Consider the following 12932-nt stretch of genomic DNA (forward strand, 5'->3'; position numbering starts at 1 on the left):
TAGAGGCCACAATCTTTAGCAAACTAAGGCAGGAACAGAAAACCAAATACCCCATATTCTCATTTATAAGTGGGAGGTAAATGATGAGAACACATGGACGCAAACAGGGGAGCAACAGACACTGGGTCCTACTTGAGGGTGTCGGGTGGGAGGAGGGAGCAGATCAGAGAAAAATAACTATTGGGTACTAAGCTTAGTACCTGGGTGACAAAATAATCTATACGACAAATCCACATTATACAAGTTTACCTACATAATAAACCTGCAAATCTAGCCCTGAACCTAAAATAAAAGTTAAGAAAAAAATACACGTCCTTCTAGGCTGGGAACCCCCTCCCTCAAGCTCTTTCCGTATATACACAAAAAAAGTGAAAGATTGTAGTTCCTGTATTTTACAGGTTTAAGAGTAAAACTTCAGATGGCCATGTTTCTTGTGAAAAAAAAATTCTTACACAGTCCACAGCACACTTTCATCTGAAGTGGAAGGCACAGAGTGGGACTGTCCTTTCTGGTAAAGTTAGACAGAAGCTGTTAGGTACACCAACTTAGAAAACTTCAGTAGACTTCCTAATGCTTGCACAGTGCAGTGCAGTGGAGTGCAAGGTGGGTAGACCAGAGCCAGATAGACATGGAGTCAAACTCATGTCACTTGCTGATTAGCCATATTGACCATGGAATTACCTCAGCCTCAGCTACTTCATCTATAAAATAAAAATCAATTTATTGTGTGGGTGTATGGTGAGGCTTCATTAAGATCATACAATAGGCCGGGCATGGTGGTGCATGCCTGTAATCCTAGCATTTTGGGAGGCCAAGACGGGCTGATCATTTGAGGTCAGGAGTTCAAAACCAGCCTGGCCAACACAGTGAAACCCCATTTCTACTAAAAATACAAAAATTAGCCAGGCATGGTGGCAGGCACCTGTAATTCCAGCTATTCGGGAGGCTGAGGCAGGAGAATTGCTTGAACCCAGGAGGCTGAGGCAGAAAAATAGCTTGAACCGGGGAGGCAGAGGCTGCAGTGAGCCAAGATCACGCCATTGCATTCCAGCCTGGGCCACAGGGCAAGACTCTTGTCTCAAAAAAAAAAAAAAAAAAAAGAAAGAAAATAACCTAGAGTACAATACCTGTTCAATCACTGCTGCTCTCTTATGCCTTCTTTTGCACCTTCACAATGGCTAGAACCAATTCCTTAATATATATGTGCTGATTAATCCTTAAATTAAGCTGATTAATAATTAGCTTATTCTTACATTATGATTTAGAAGACAGATTTCTTTTTTGTGGAATACACAATAGGCTTGTAACTTTCTGCTGAGGATATATCTTGAAGATTTCAGAGAGATTTTATATGTTTCTTGAAAATTATTCAAGAATCAGGCAGATTTAATATTTCAGAGTGTTTTCTTCCCATCAGAAATCCAGTTTTCCACCAGCCTACCCCTCTGATATCAGAAAAATGTGTGTTGAAAGACAAGCCGGGAAATTAAGCTAAGTCCCATTAGAAGGTATTTATTTGGTGCTGAAACTCCTGGGAGAAACCAGGGGAGGTGGAGGTACAGCCTGGCCTTAAAGAACACAACTTCTGTTTCAAATCCTCAGGCTCAAGTCTACACATATGGATGAGTGAAAGCCACACACAGGTCTTTGAGGTCTACCAGATGTACTAATGGAGAGGAGGAGAAGATGGAAGGGAAAATACCAAGGTCAGGACCAACTTGTCATTTGTTTTCTGTACCCTTAGGATCTCTCATCTGAGCCTCATTCTAGAAATTATTCTACAACTTTATTAAATCTTTGTCTGGCAAATGACCAGATACAAATGTGTCCTTATCAAAGTGGATCAGATGAGAAATTGAAATGCATAATCTTAGACAGGGAATAGAGATGTTAAGTGAGAAACAAAGATGTAAGTTAAAGGAATGACTAGATAATTTAAAGAATTCCTGGCATGAGTCAGACTGGCCCAATGGTGGGTCAATGGCTTTGAGGAAAGCAAGGAAATAATTAGAAATGGGGAGGATGTGAGGGGGACATGGGGCAGGGGAGAGTGGGGAGAGAAAGGCTGTTTTTCCTAAATCCCACTAGGTCAGCAGACTCATAAATGTATGTATGACATTCACTTGCTACATCCAAAGACATTTATCCTAAGGGATAGATCTCGTCTTGCATTCTGAAGTAATGATTTATAGAATACAATATGTGTTCAATTATTTTATTTTCAGTTCCCGTAAGTGATACCCAAGCAGGCCAGGAGGGCAAACCCAAATTGCATTCTCCTGTCTGTCTCAATTTTGGTAAGTAAATCTCTTTAACCACAAGATAAATCAATTATAAACACAAGCAGATTATAGAGGAAGGTTCATTATTTCTTTCCTAGAGAGTGTGTAGAATAAAGAAGAGAGGATTTATGTAGTCAAATATTTTGTTTGGTTTTGTTTTTCTCATTTTGTAGTCACTCCCCATGGTGGATTTGAATAACTCTTCTTATATCTTGTTAGTGTCATTTTTCTTTTAGCAGAAGTGAAGAATGCAAGATCTATTGCACATGTTCTTGCGTGTGACTTAGTCAACAACTTTATTAATGGAGAAGAAGATGACTGGGGTGGGTGGTTTCTCGGGCAAAAATGCACTCCTTAAGGTTTGAGACTTATACAGCCTGGTGATAGTGACACAAATCTGGGGGATTATTTCAATTACAGATGCTGACAAAACATAATGACACAGTGAGTTATGAACTCAATTGCACAGTGAACTAAATTTCCATTTTTACCTGGCTGTTTTAGTCTTTACAAAGGAGAAAACTAGGAGTAAGTTTGTTTTTTCTTTATCAAGAGAATAATTTTTTTAAAGTGGCCCTTCTTACCTACTATGTGTAGAGAGTTATTGGAGGCATGAATCTTATGTAAAACTTATTGTACAGAAACAGAAAGGCGACAGTAATCTTCCCTCATCCACCTCTCTGACTGTCTTCCTCCCTTACCCCAGCGCTGTGGATTTTCTCTCCCTCTCCCAGAAATCTCTGTTTCTGAATCCATTTGCTTCTCTCTCTCTTCTTTCTCTTTCCTTCTTCCTTCCTACCTTTCTTTCTTTCTTTCTCTTTCTTTTTTTCTTTCTTTCTCTCTCTCTCTTTCTTTTCTTCCTGTCTGTCTGTCTTTCTTTCTTTCTTTCTTTTTCTTTCTTTCTTTCTTTCCTTCTTTCTTTATTTCTCTTTCTTTTCTTCCTTCCTGCCTGCTTATTTGTTTTATTTTTGAGACAGAGTCATATTCTATCATCCAGGCTGGAGTGCAGTGGTGTGATCATAGAGCACTGCAGCCTCCATCTCCCAAAGTTCAAGCAATCCTCCTGCCTCAGCCTACCAAGTAGCTGGGACCAAAAGCGCACACCACCACGACCAGCTAATTTATTAAAATTTACTTTTATTATTTATTTATTTAATTTTACTAGAAATGAGGTCTTACTACATTGCCCAGGCTGTCTCAAAACCCTGAGCTCAAGCAATCCTCCAGCCTTGGCCTCTCAAAGTGCTGGGATTACACGTGTAAGCCACCATGGCCAGCTTGTCTGCTTCTTTCTATGCCTGGAGACTGCTTTCAGTATATTCTCTGTCACCCTAACCTGAATCCCTGCAAAAACATGCTACCTTCAGCCCCTGCTCTTCCTTTCCATTCACCATTTTGTGGCCAGAATTAATGCAAATTTGAAAATGTGATTCTGCTGTATGTGTTTGATACCCTTCGGGAACTAGTCATTATCCTAGGGATCAAGCTGAAATTCCTGATCACAACTGACACAGCAAGGGAGATCTGGCCTCCCCTTACCTCACCAGCTTCTTTCTCCTACACTTCCTGCACTGACTTCAGTGCACCAAGCATTCTGAACCACTTGTGGCTCTCATGCCACATGGCCTATCTAGACTTTGCACCTCTTCACATATGTTGTATTTACTAGTATGTTATCCATCCCCATGCACCCCACTGCTTGTCCTACACTACCCCTGTAGTCGCAGGCATGAACACCTGAACTCATATAAACTTATTAGTCATTTATCTTTCTACCCACTGAGCATTTACTTATTTTAATTATTTGTCAGTTTTTTAAAACACAAAAAATACTTTTAAAAATTCTAGTTAGTTCCTCATTGAAAAATCAGAACATCTCTTAACAATGAACCTGCTTTCTTGCGTGGCAATTCTCAGCTTCACTGGGGTCAGCTCCTCTAAGACAGGGCATGCACTCTCCACTTGACCACAGACCTCACCAGGATGACTTCATACATTCATGTTGCCTTCCTGGCCATTGCAAGTATTTAATTTTTCCCCTGTTGCTCTAATATACTTTTATTTTTACTTGTTTGTTTCTAGTATACATTTCACTGTAATTTTAGAAGAACAAAAAACATGTGGCTTTATACTTAGAGAAGCTTAAGGGTTTTTTTTCTTTTTCTTTTTCTTTTTTTCTTTTTTTTTTTTCCTCAGCCTTAATCTCTGAGCTCTTTGAGGACCAGAGCAATGCCTCTGGTTCTAAAAACAATATTTAAAGATACAAGTCATAGTAGTTGTAGGCTAAAAACTTTATACTAAACTCATTAAATTGTCAGTGGGAAAGAAGGTATTCTTCATATCATTCACATTGCCTAAGAAAACTCAACATCCACATTCCCTAAGAAAACTTAACATCAGAGATTGTTTGGCCAGCGTTGGGAATTAAACAGATTTTATGTGGCAAAGCCTGGAGTCAAACTGGACCTGGTGACCTTCAAAGCCTGCATGTAGCTCCTTGCCCTAAAATTCTAAGATGAATATTAGACGATTTGAGTCAATATCACAACTAAGTGATTCTTCCAGTTTCCTCCTCTTATCTCTTACATGTTTTCTTTCACCAAATAATATACCAACATGCATTTATTCTCTTGGCTTCCCTATCAGTCTTTTTGATAACTTAGACCATTAGTTGGCTGGCCTAGCTAGAAGCAATTTTGTATGATACTCTTCAGTTGGCCCTTGGTATCAAGTGGGTTCATTATGATGATGTTTCCTTGGACTGAGTAAGAATCAACTCTTAAAAACTTCACTATTATCATTCTAAGCCTGTCTTTGAAAACCTCCATGTGTCAGTTGGACAAATGCTCATTGCTTTCAGAGAAGCATCTCAATTCCTTGTGCCCTCCTTGAGCACAAACGCGGAGCCTCTATTTCTCTCATGTGTGTCTGCTCTTTCCTGCACATGCTCCAGCAAAACTCATTTTCAGAGAAGCCCCTGGAAAAACACAGACTGCATCAGGTCAGGCTCTTATTTCACAAAAATTAGTACAGTGCCACCTTTCCATCCTCCCTTCTTCCCTCCCACCCTTTCTTCCTGCCTTACTTTTTTGTTATGCCAGTGAACATGGAGCAGTTTGTTTTCTACTGAAGTTCAGCTGCATTTACCACCTAGATTTCAAAAAGTGGCAGAAGGTTTAACATATACAGATGAATAAAAACAAGTAAGCTAACTATCAATTATGTTCTTTTTTAAGCCCTGGTTCTCCAATTGGCAGAATCTTGGTACCAGGAGGAAATCCTACTGTAGACTTTAATTTCAAAATGTGATTTCCTTAAGGATAAGGCATGTATCTGGTTGAATTTTGCCAGATAGAGAGATTTCTTGCTCAGGAATCACTAAACATACACTATTTAATAATACTGGTAGTATTAACTGGATGCCCAAAATGTAAAATAATAATAATAGTGATCAGAACGAAGAATTTATTTAATATCAAAACCTTCTACATGCTTCATTGATTTAATACTCACTACAAATTTTGACACCTCAAACCAAATGCCAAACCCCATCAGGAAACTGGAAAAGAGCTTAGTGATAACTTGAATTTGGTTAACAGATTAAAATAATTTCCTTATTTGTTTGGTAGAAATAAATGTTGTGAAAGGCTTGTGAATAATAATTCATCAATCCATGTCAAGAGCCATTAAAGCATTGTTATTACTGGCTTTATTGCACTTTTTAAACAAAATAGCTGAAAATGGAGCTCGGAGGAGGATTACAAGCAGAAATATTAATATTTAATTGATCTTTTGAAATAGTTGTTACAGACTGGGGGAGGGAAATGTCTGACAAAAGAGAATGATAAATAAGTCATGGTAATTCTATATGGGGAACTACTTATAAAACCATTAAAACTTATGATGATGAGAAAACTCAACTTCAATGATTGAGGCTGTTTTTAGTACTGTGTTTTATTGTTTCTTGTGTTCAAGAACAAATGCAAAAGTGCACAGGAATATATGACTTGATAATTTTTCACAAACTGAACACACCAAAGTAACTAGCAACCAGATCAAAAGACAGAATTTTACCAGCACGCCAGAAGCTTCCTTCCAGTCACCAACCACCCCTTCTAAGAATACCACTAACCTGTTTCTGAAATCAGAGGTCGAATATGATTTAAATGGAATCACATTGCATGTACTATTTTGACCCTGGCTTCTTTTGCCTAGCATTGTATTGATGACATTTGTCCATATTAATAAAGGAAGCTGTACAGCATTCTGGTGTGAGAAACACTTCATAAATCATCTTTCTTTCTACTCTCAATGGGCATAGTATAGGTTTTGGCTATTATGAATAGTGCTGCCATAAGTAATATTCTGTATTTATTATGGTTCATATTTCTGTTGGTGTATACCTAGGAGTAGAACTGTTGGTCATAGGGTATGCATATGTTTGACTTTAGTAGATAATGCAAAACAGACTTCTTAACTGTTTCAATTTATACTCCCACCAGCAATAAATTAAATTTTAATTGTTTGCATTCTCAGAATGATGGTTTTTTTTTAAAGTTCTTTGGTTAATATGCTAAATGCCAGTGATTATTTTAAAAACTACAGATGAAAAAAAAATGTGAGCAATTGAACTAAAATTCTCCCAGTCCTGGGATACTTATTGGAAATCTGATTTACACTTTCCATTTCTACCTATGGCTTGTGGTTGGTCTGAAGCCTCCCCTATACTGGGTTCAAGCTAGACCTTTCCTACTGTTTAAGGTCCACATGACCTTCTAGTACAGAAAAAGGTATCAATTTCACAATACATAATGATAGGGACAAGTTAGAATAACAATAATAACAAGGATAAAATACTAAAATATCTAGAGGCTTTTAGTCTTTTGTGAACACAAAGCAAGCAGGACATATTATCATCCATATTTTCCTGCTGGGCATGCAGGCACCATCAGAGGTTACGCGGCCTTCAGGAATAAATGGAAGGAAGCAAGGTGGCTTTGCAGAAGATAAAAGAGGAGAAAAATGAGGGCAAATAAACAAAAGGATAAAAAATGATGGAACCAAAGGAAATGCATAACACAATATGCTCTGACCGAAAGGGGAAAACTACAGGCTTCAGAAACTCTAAGAGAGTGGAGGTATTATAAAAAGGAAATGAACCTCATCTACATACGCACACATATATACATATATAACTGCTCCACTGCCCTCCATTACTGCTTTTGGAGTACACTCCTCTGGGCAAGGACTATTTCTTATTAGTGGGTGAGACCTTGTCAGCCTGAATCTGCCCTTCAGGGCAACAACCTCATCCTGACAGTAACCCCCACCCCCATGTTTTTGATGAATTAATTTATCTGTGAAAGGATGGGAGATAAAAGGTAGAAAAGGAACGATCCTTGAGGATAAGAGTTTGTGGGAAAATGGCAGAGAATGAGAAGCAAAAGGGCACCTGACTCTGTCATTGATACAAGCACCATCTCACCATTTTAAGACAAACCCGAACCCAAAGCAGGGATCCAGTGCAGTGTAGATGGCGGTGGGGAATGCAGTGTCCACATTGAGTACCCCAAATAGACAGCAAGGTCTGGAAGGATGGTCAGTCTTAGGCCCTGAGGCGTTTGGGCTCCAGGTGTCCTCCCAGATACCTAAATAAGTGAGCAATTGGCTTAGCAATGTAAGAGATCTGCTTCCTACACACTGAGTGGGCACACAAGTCTCAGGCTGCCTTCCAAGGGCAAATTTCCTTAGACACTGTACTAACTGCAAATTAATCTTATTTCACCAATATAAGAAAGAGAGAGGCAGGAAATAAACATTTACACAACGCAAGAGAAATAGAGCCTGGGGCCTGCCTCCGCATGGAGTTGGGAGCTGCATCCTGTTTTCCCTGCTCATACCGCCTTGAATACATACCACATACCACAGCATGAAGGACTTACTAGAAAATCCAACTCACCTCTCCCCTGAGCCTGTCCCTCCCAAAGAGCGAATGGATCTTACCTATCTCCATGACCCCATTGCCCAGCCCAGGGCTGACTGAGCATGCACTCAGAAAATATTTGCTCAGTAAATTATGGAAGGAAAAGAATGTGAGTGGGGGGAAAAGGATGAAGGACAAAGAAAAGCAAGTGGAAGTGCAGAATCAGACCACTGCCCCTCACTCCCCATCCTGCAAAATGCTCCAAACTCCACCGAAGCACCCGCAGGTTTTTAAAGACTCTTTTGGGTGAGATTGATCCCTGGGAAAATGAAGAATAAATTCTGCTAAAGAAAGTCGTTTCAATTTAAAACAATCATATAGTCTGGCTTTTTGCTGCACTTTATTCTCAGTCCAGACCAAGAGAAGGTCAGTGGCTGAGGCAAAATCCTGACTTCCCAGAAGGCATTGCAAATGTGTGAGGAGGGTGGTCAGCTTTCAGTTTATTTCTGGTATGCTTAAATCACAAGTAAAGGTCCCATTTCTGGTCTGGGCACATCCTCTCACTACCAGATTGGACACAACTCTCTGATTTGGACAAACAACCCAAAAAAAGCCTGTCTTATTGAACAGATCGGGGGAAAATAATATCAGTGAGAATGTAATTTAACAGTAACAATCCTGAAGCAGGTGTATGCGAACCATATAGTAATATGAAAATGTGGTTTTGAAATCCCTTTATCTTTAAAGCCAATGGCCAAGAAAATGGCAAGAAACTTTCCCCTGTAAAAGGACCTGCAATCAGCTTTCGAGGCACTCACACTCCAAGTACACTAGTGTGTGGGGACATTTCTGTTGATTTGTGAGAAGAGGTAAAATCCAGCATAGGGAGGGATCTTTCCCCCTGGAGCCATTACACCAATTAAGTGTGTCCTTTAAATGTCAAAACCCCTCAGTTTCCAAAAGGAGTGTTTCATTATTCCAATGGGGTGAGGGCACAAATCATTTCCCATTTGAAACAGTCTTTTGCTTGCCATTCTTATTTAAGAACCCTTAAAAGAAAATCCCAAGTGGAACAGGGACATCCATTGCTGCATTCAATGTTTGAAACTGATTTGCAAGGTATTGATTATTATTAAGCCCAGTGGGCAGATGGAATAACTGAGGCTCAGAGAGAGTAAGTGGCTTGCCTAATACCATAAAGCCACTAGTGGAATGGACGGCATGGGGAGCTCTGCCTTCATTCACTTTGATTAATCCATTAGATTTTTATTGAACACTAAGTATATTAGAAAACCTTTACTGGTCCCAGAGATGTGAAGATAAATTAGACACTATGTCTTCCCACAAAGAAACTCCTAGAAAGGGGAGATGCAACAATCAGGTCAGTATAATCAGGCATATTGTGTGTGTTCACAAAGATAGGGGGGTATACCAGGATAGACTCCCCTGAGAGGAGATAGTTCATCGGACTCATCAAAGTCTGCATTATCAATGAAGAGGAGTCTGTCAGGTAGATTGGGGTAGGGACAGGCCCATTTTAGTTTGAGTACCAGGACCTTCAAAGGGTAATGAAGCAAAACCATGCAAACTTGGTCTTAATAACCTATTAGCATGAAACAGTGTTTTGGAAAAAGAAAGTAGGAGGGGAAGAGGCATTATTTTATAGCTAATTCTCAGGAGAAATGAAAAATAAATTTCACTTAAGAAAATTAGTTTGATTTAAAAGAAGCGTGTGTGTGTGTATGTATGTGTGAGCATGCACACATGTGTGTAAGTTGCACAAAAAATGTATCTGATTCTGTCTCAGGTTGGGTTCACCAGAAAGCAAGTTCTGTGATGGAGTTAAGGGTACAGGATATTTTTAGGGGAAACCTTGGAAACCATACTTACGGTTGTACAGAAGAAAAAGAAAGTATGAATGGGCAGAGAAGTGAACTATGGTAAAGGCCCAATATCAGCCCGGCACAGTCCCACCAGGAGTGCTGAAACCAGAACGAATAACCAGCGATGTTCCTTCTTGGGCCCAATAGTTGTGCCTTTGCACTCTGGCTCAGTCACTGGATGTGAATCCCCCTGGAAAGGACATGACCTTGGTCAAGGCTTTCTCTGCAGCTGAGGCAGCTTCTGAAGGTGCAGACAGATGAAGACTGTCCACCAACAGCACTCCCAGCCGCAGAGCAAGTCCTTCTTTGAAGGGAGACCTAGATAGCAGATTACAAGGTCTTACCACAGGTGCCTAAGCCCCTCTACACACGGAAGATGAGCCTGAGAGCAGATCCTTATTTACCTTGAAACAGGGATGATAACACTGGAAGCCGAATTGAAGCATGGCACTTCTTACCTCCTCTTCTACAAAATTATCTTCCCTACTGAAGCAGCTTTGAATCCACATCCCTTTCTTCCAGGTTCAGAAGAAACTCTTTTTTTTTTTTTCTTTTTAACTTGCCTCTATTTGTTACAATCCTTTTAAGCAGAATGTGAGTCGGACACTACATTACCATTCAGAATCCTTTCTCTGAGGTATTTTTGAATGGCTTTACAACATGCCTAGGTAGGCTTATAATTTCCCTCCTCTGAGCTACACTTTTCTTTGGAAAACAAGCCCCTTTTGGAGAGTTTCTTCCATTAAGTTGCTTCTTGGTTTATGAAACTGTGTTCCTGTCTTCTGGCTTGAGTGTGGACGATCCCCAGACACGTGCTAACAGGATTGACAGGATGATCAAACTCGGTCTGGTTATTGATGAAGCTAATGATGCCAGCGCTGCTGAAACTGAAGCAAGGCCACCCTCAAAGGAGGTGATGACACATTGTGCATGGAAGAGGTAGACGAAGCTTTGGCTGTCTACTTGTGCATGTGTTCAAAAAAAACTTGATAACAAAATGAAAAGAGTATAACTCGGCCAGTAGGACTTACTGGAGGTTTTTGACACACTTCCCATCCCCTACTCTGCCCAAGGGCTTTCTCACCTCCTCTGAGTCATCTGCTTCCTCTCGGCAGACTCAGAGAAATGGAAACCAGCTCACTAAGCTCTAGGCAGTGTTGCAGCCTCAGCCACCTCTCTGGTTTGCTCTTTTCCAACTGGGAGCTTCCCTTGTGGCTACTCAGCATGTGGCAGTCACATTAGCTCCAGGGCAGCCTGATTTCTTTCCTGCAATCGCCCCTCAGATTGCATCCTTGAATGTCCAGGGAGAACTGTTTTATTGTCCAGAAAGATCTGCCTTAAGTTTCTTTTTACAATTAGAATGTCAGTTTCACATAAATGATGCTATTCTAATGATTTCTTTCTTTACTGAGTTATAAATGTTGACAAGTGGAAGTGCCAAGAGAATCAAATTACTCCTTCTAACTTTGAGTTTTTGTGAGGTCTGAAGCTCGGGGCCTCTCTTTCTGAGCTGCATGAAAAGATGATACCATGCTGCATTCTCCTTTGAAAAAGACAATATGAATCCTGACACACACATACACACACACACACACGCACACCTCCATTCTGCTTCAATTGTCCATTGTCAATCCAACAGAGACCAAAAGATCACAAAATGAGCTCAATTAAAGCAGAAGAAGTTGTAGACAAACGTTTTAAAAGTGTGTCTTAAATAGTAGGGAGCAATCTGGGCGGCCAAGATGGGCAGATTGCTTGAGCCCAGGAATTGGAGACCAGCCTGGGCAACAAGGTGAAACCCATCTCTATTAAAAATACGAAAATTAGCCAGATGTGGCAGCATGAACCTGTAACCCCAGCTGCTCAGGAGGCTGAGGAAAGAGATTTGCTTGAACCCGGGAAGCAGGGGTTTCAGTGAGCTGAGATCCTGAGATCATACCACTGTACTCCAGCCTGGGCAACGGAGAGAGACTCTGTTTCAAAAAATATATAGTAGCGGGTAGAAAACACTAAAATGGGTGTTGGGATGGGTTAAATGTATCCAATTCTCAACATCTTCAAGAAGAGACAAAATTTTGCTGAAAGGACGATTTAATCATTCACTTTTCCTGAATATGAAAACAGAACCAATGTTTTTTCAAACATTTTCAAGCTACAAGAACATGATTTTGCGGAGCACTGGTGTTAGGGACAAACCCAGGTGTTCTTCATCTTTTTTTTCTTTTTTTTTTTTTTTCCACTAAAGAAGCATTTTTGAATGGCCACTAGGTGCTCTTCTAGTGTTTCTTATGTGGTTACTGAGGCAGTCCCAGGACCTGCCTGCTAGCGCTCAGAGGTCTCTTACCATCTTCTTAAACCAACCAGAACAATTTCCCTTATGTAATTGGTAAGGGGACATTGAAAGTCATACATTCATTTTTCCTAAAAAAATTGAAGTATACTTAATATATTATTTAACTTTGAAAAAATACACTTTTATGGGGAGTAGTAGACATAATCAGAGATTTATATAATGTTAAAAAGACAATTATTTCTTCACTTTTTGTTTCACCATTGATGTCATGATAATTATTATCCTCCATGCACAACATCTTTATGTAAAAATATGCTAACAGCTAATTTTCCAATTATTTCTCAATGTGAAGAGAATATAGATCTCTTCCTATACTGTGAGACACATGACATCATGCCTAATGGAAAGCACTACAGGGGTGCTTCAGGACGGCTATCTTCATGAGGCACTCACAAGCGTAAAATATAAGTTACTATTCCAAGAGGAGACTGGGGCCAGTTATCTATGTGTTGCATTATGCCACAAATCAAGAGTTTAGGAAGTGCCAGAGC

The 12932-nt window shown here is 40.0% G+C and overlaps 1 protein-coding gene across 4 annotated transcripts in view; it reads right to left on the reverse strand.

Annotated features, from left to right (window-relative positions):
- CNTNAP5 (contactin associated protein family member 5) overlaps positions 1-12932 on the reverse strand; it is a 985650-nt gene that overhangs the window by 134595 nt on the left and 838123 nt on the right. The window lies entirely within an intron of this gene.

Source organism: Pongo abelii, chromosome 11, assembly GCF_028885655.2.
Source record: "Pongo abelii isolate AG06213 chromosome 11, NHGRI_mPonAbe1-v2.0_pri, whole genome shotgun sequence".
NCBI lineage: Eukaryota > Metazoa > Chordata > Mammalia > Primates > Hominidae > Pongo > Pongo abelii.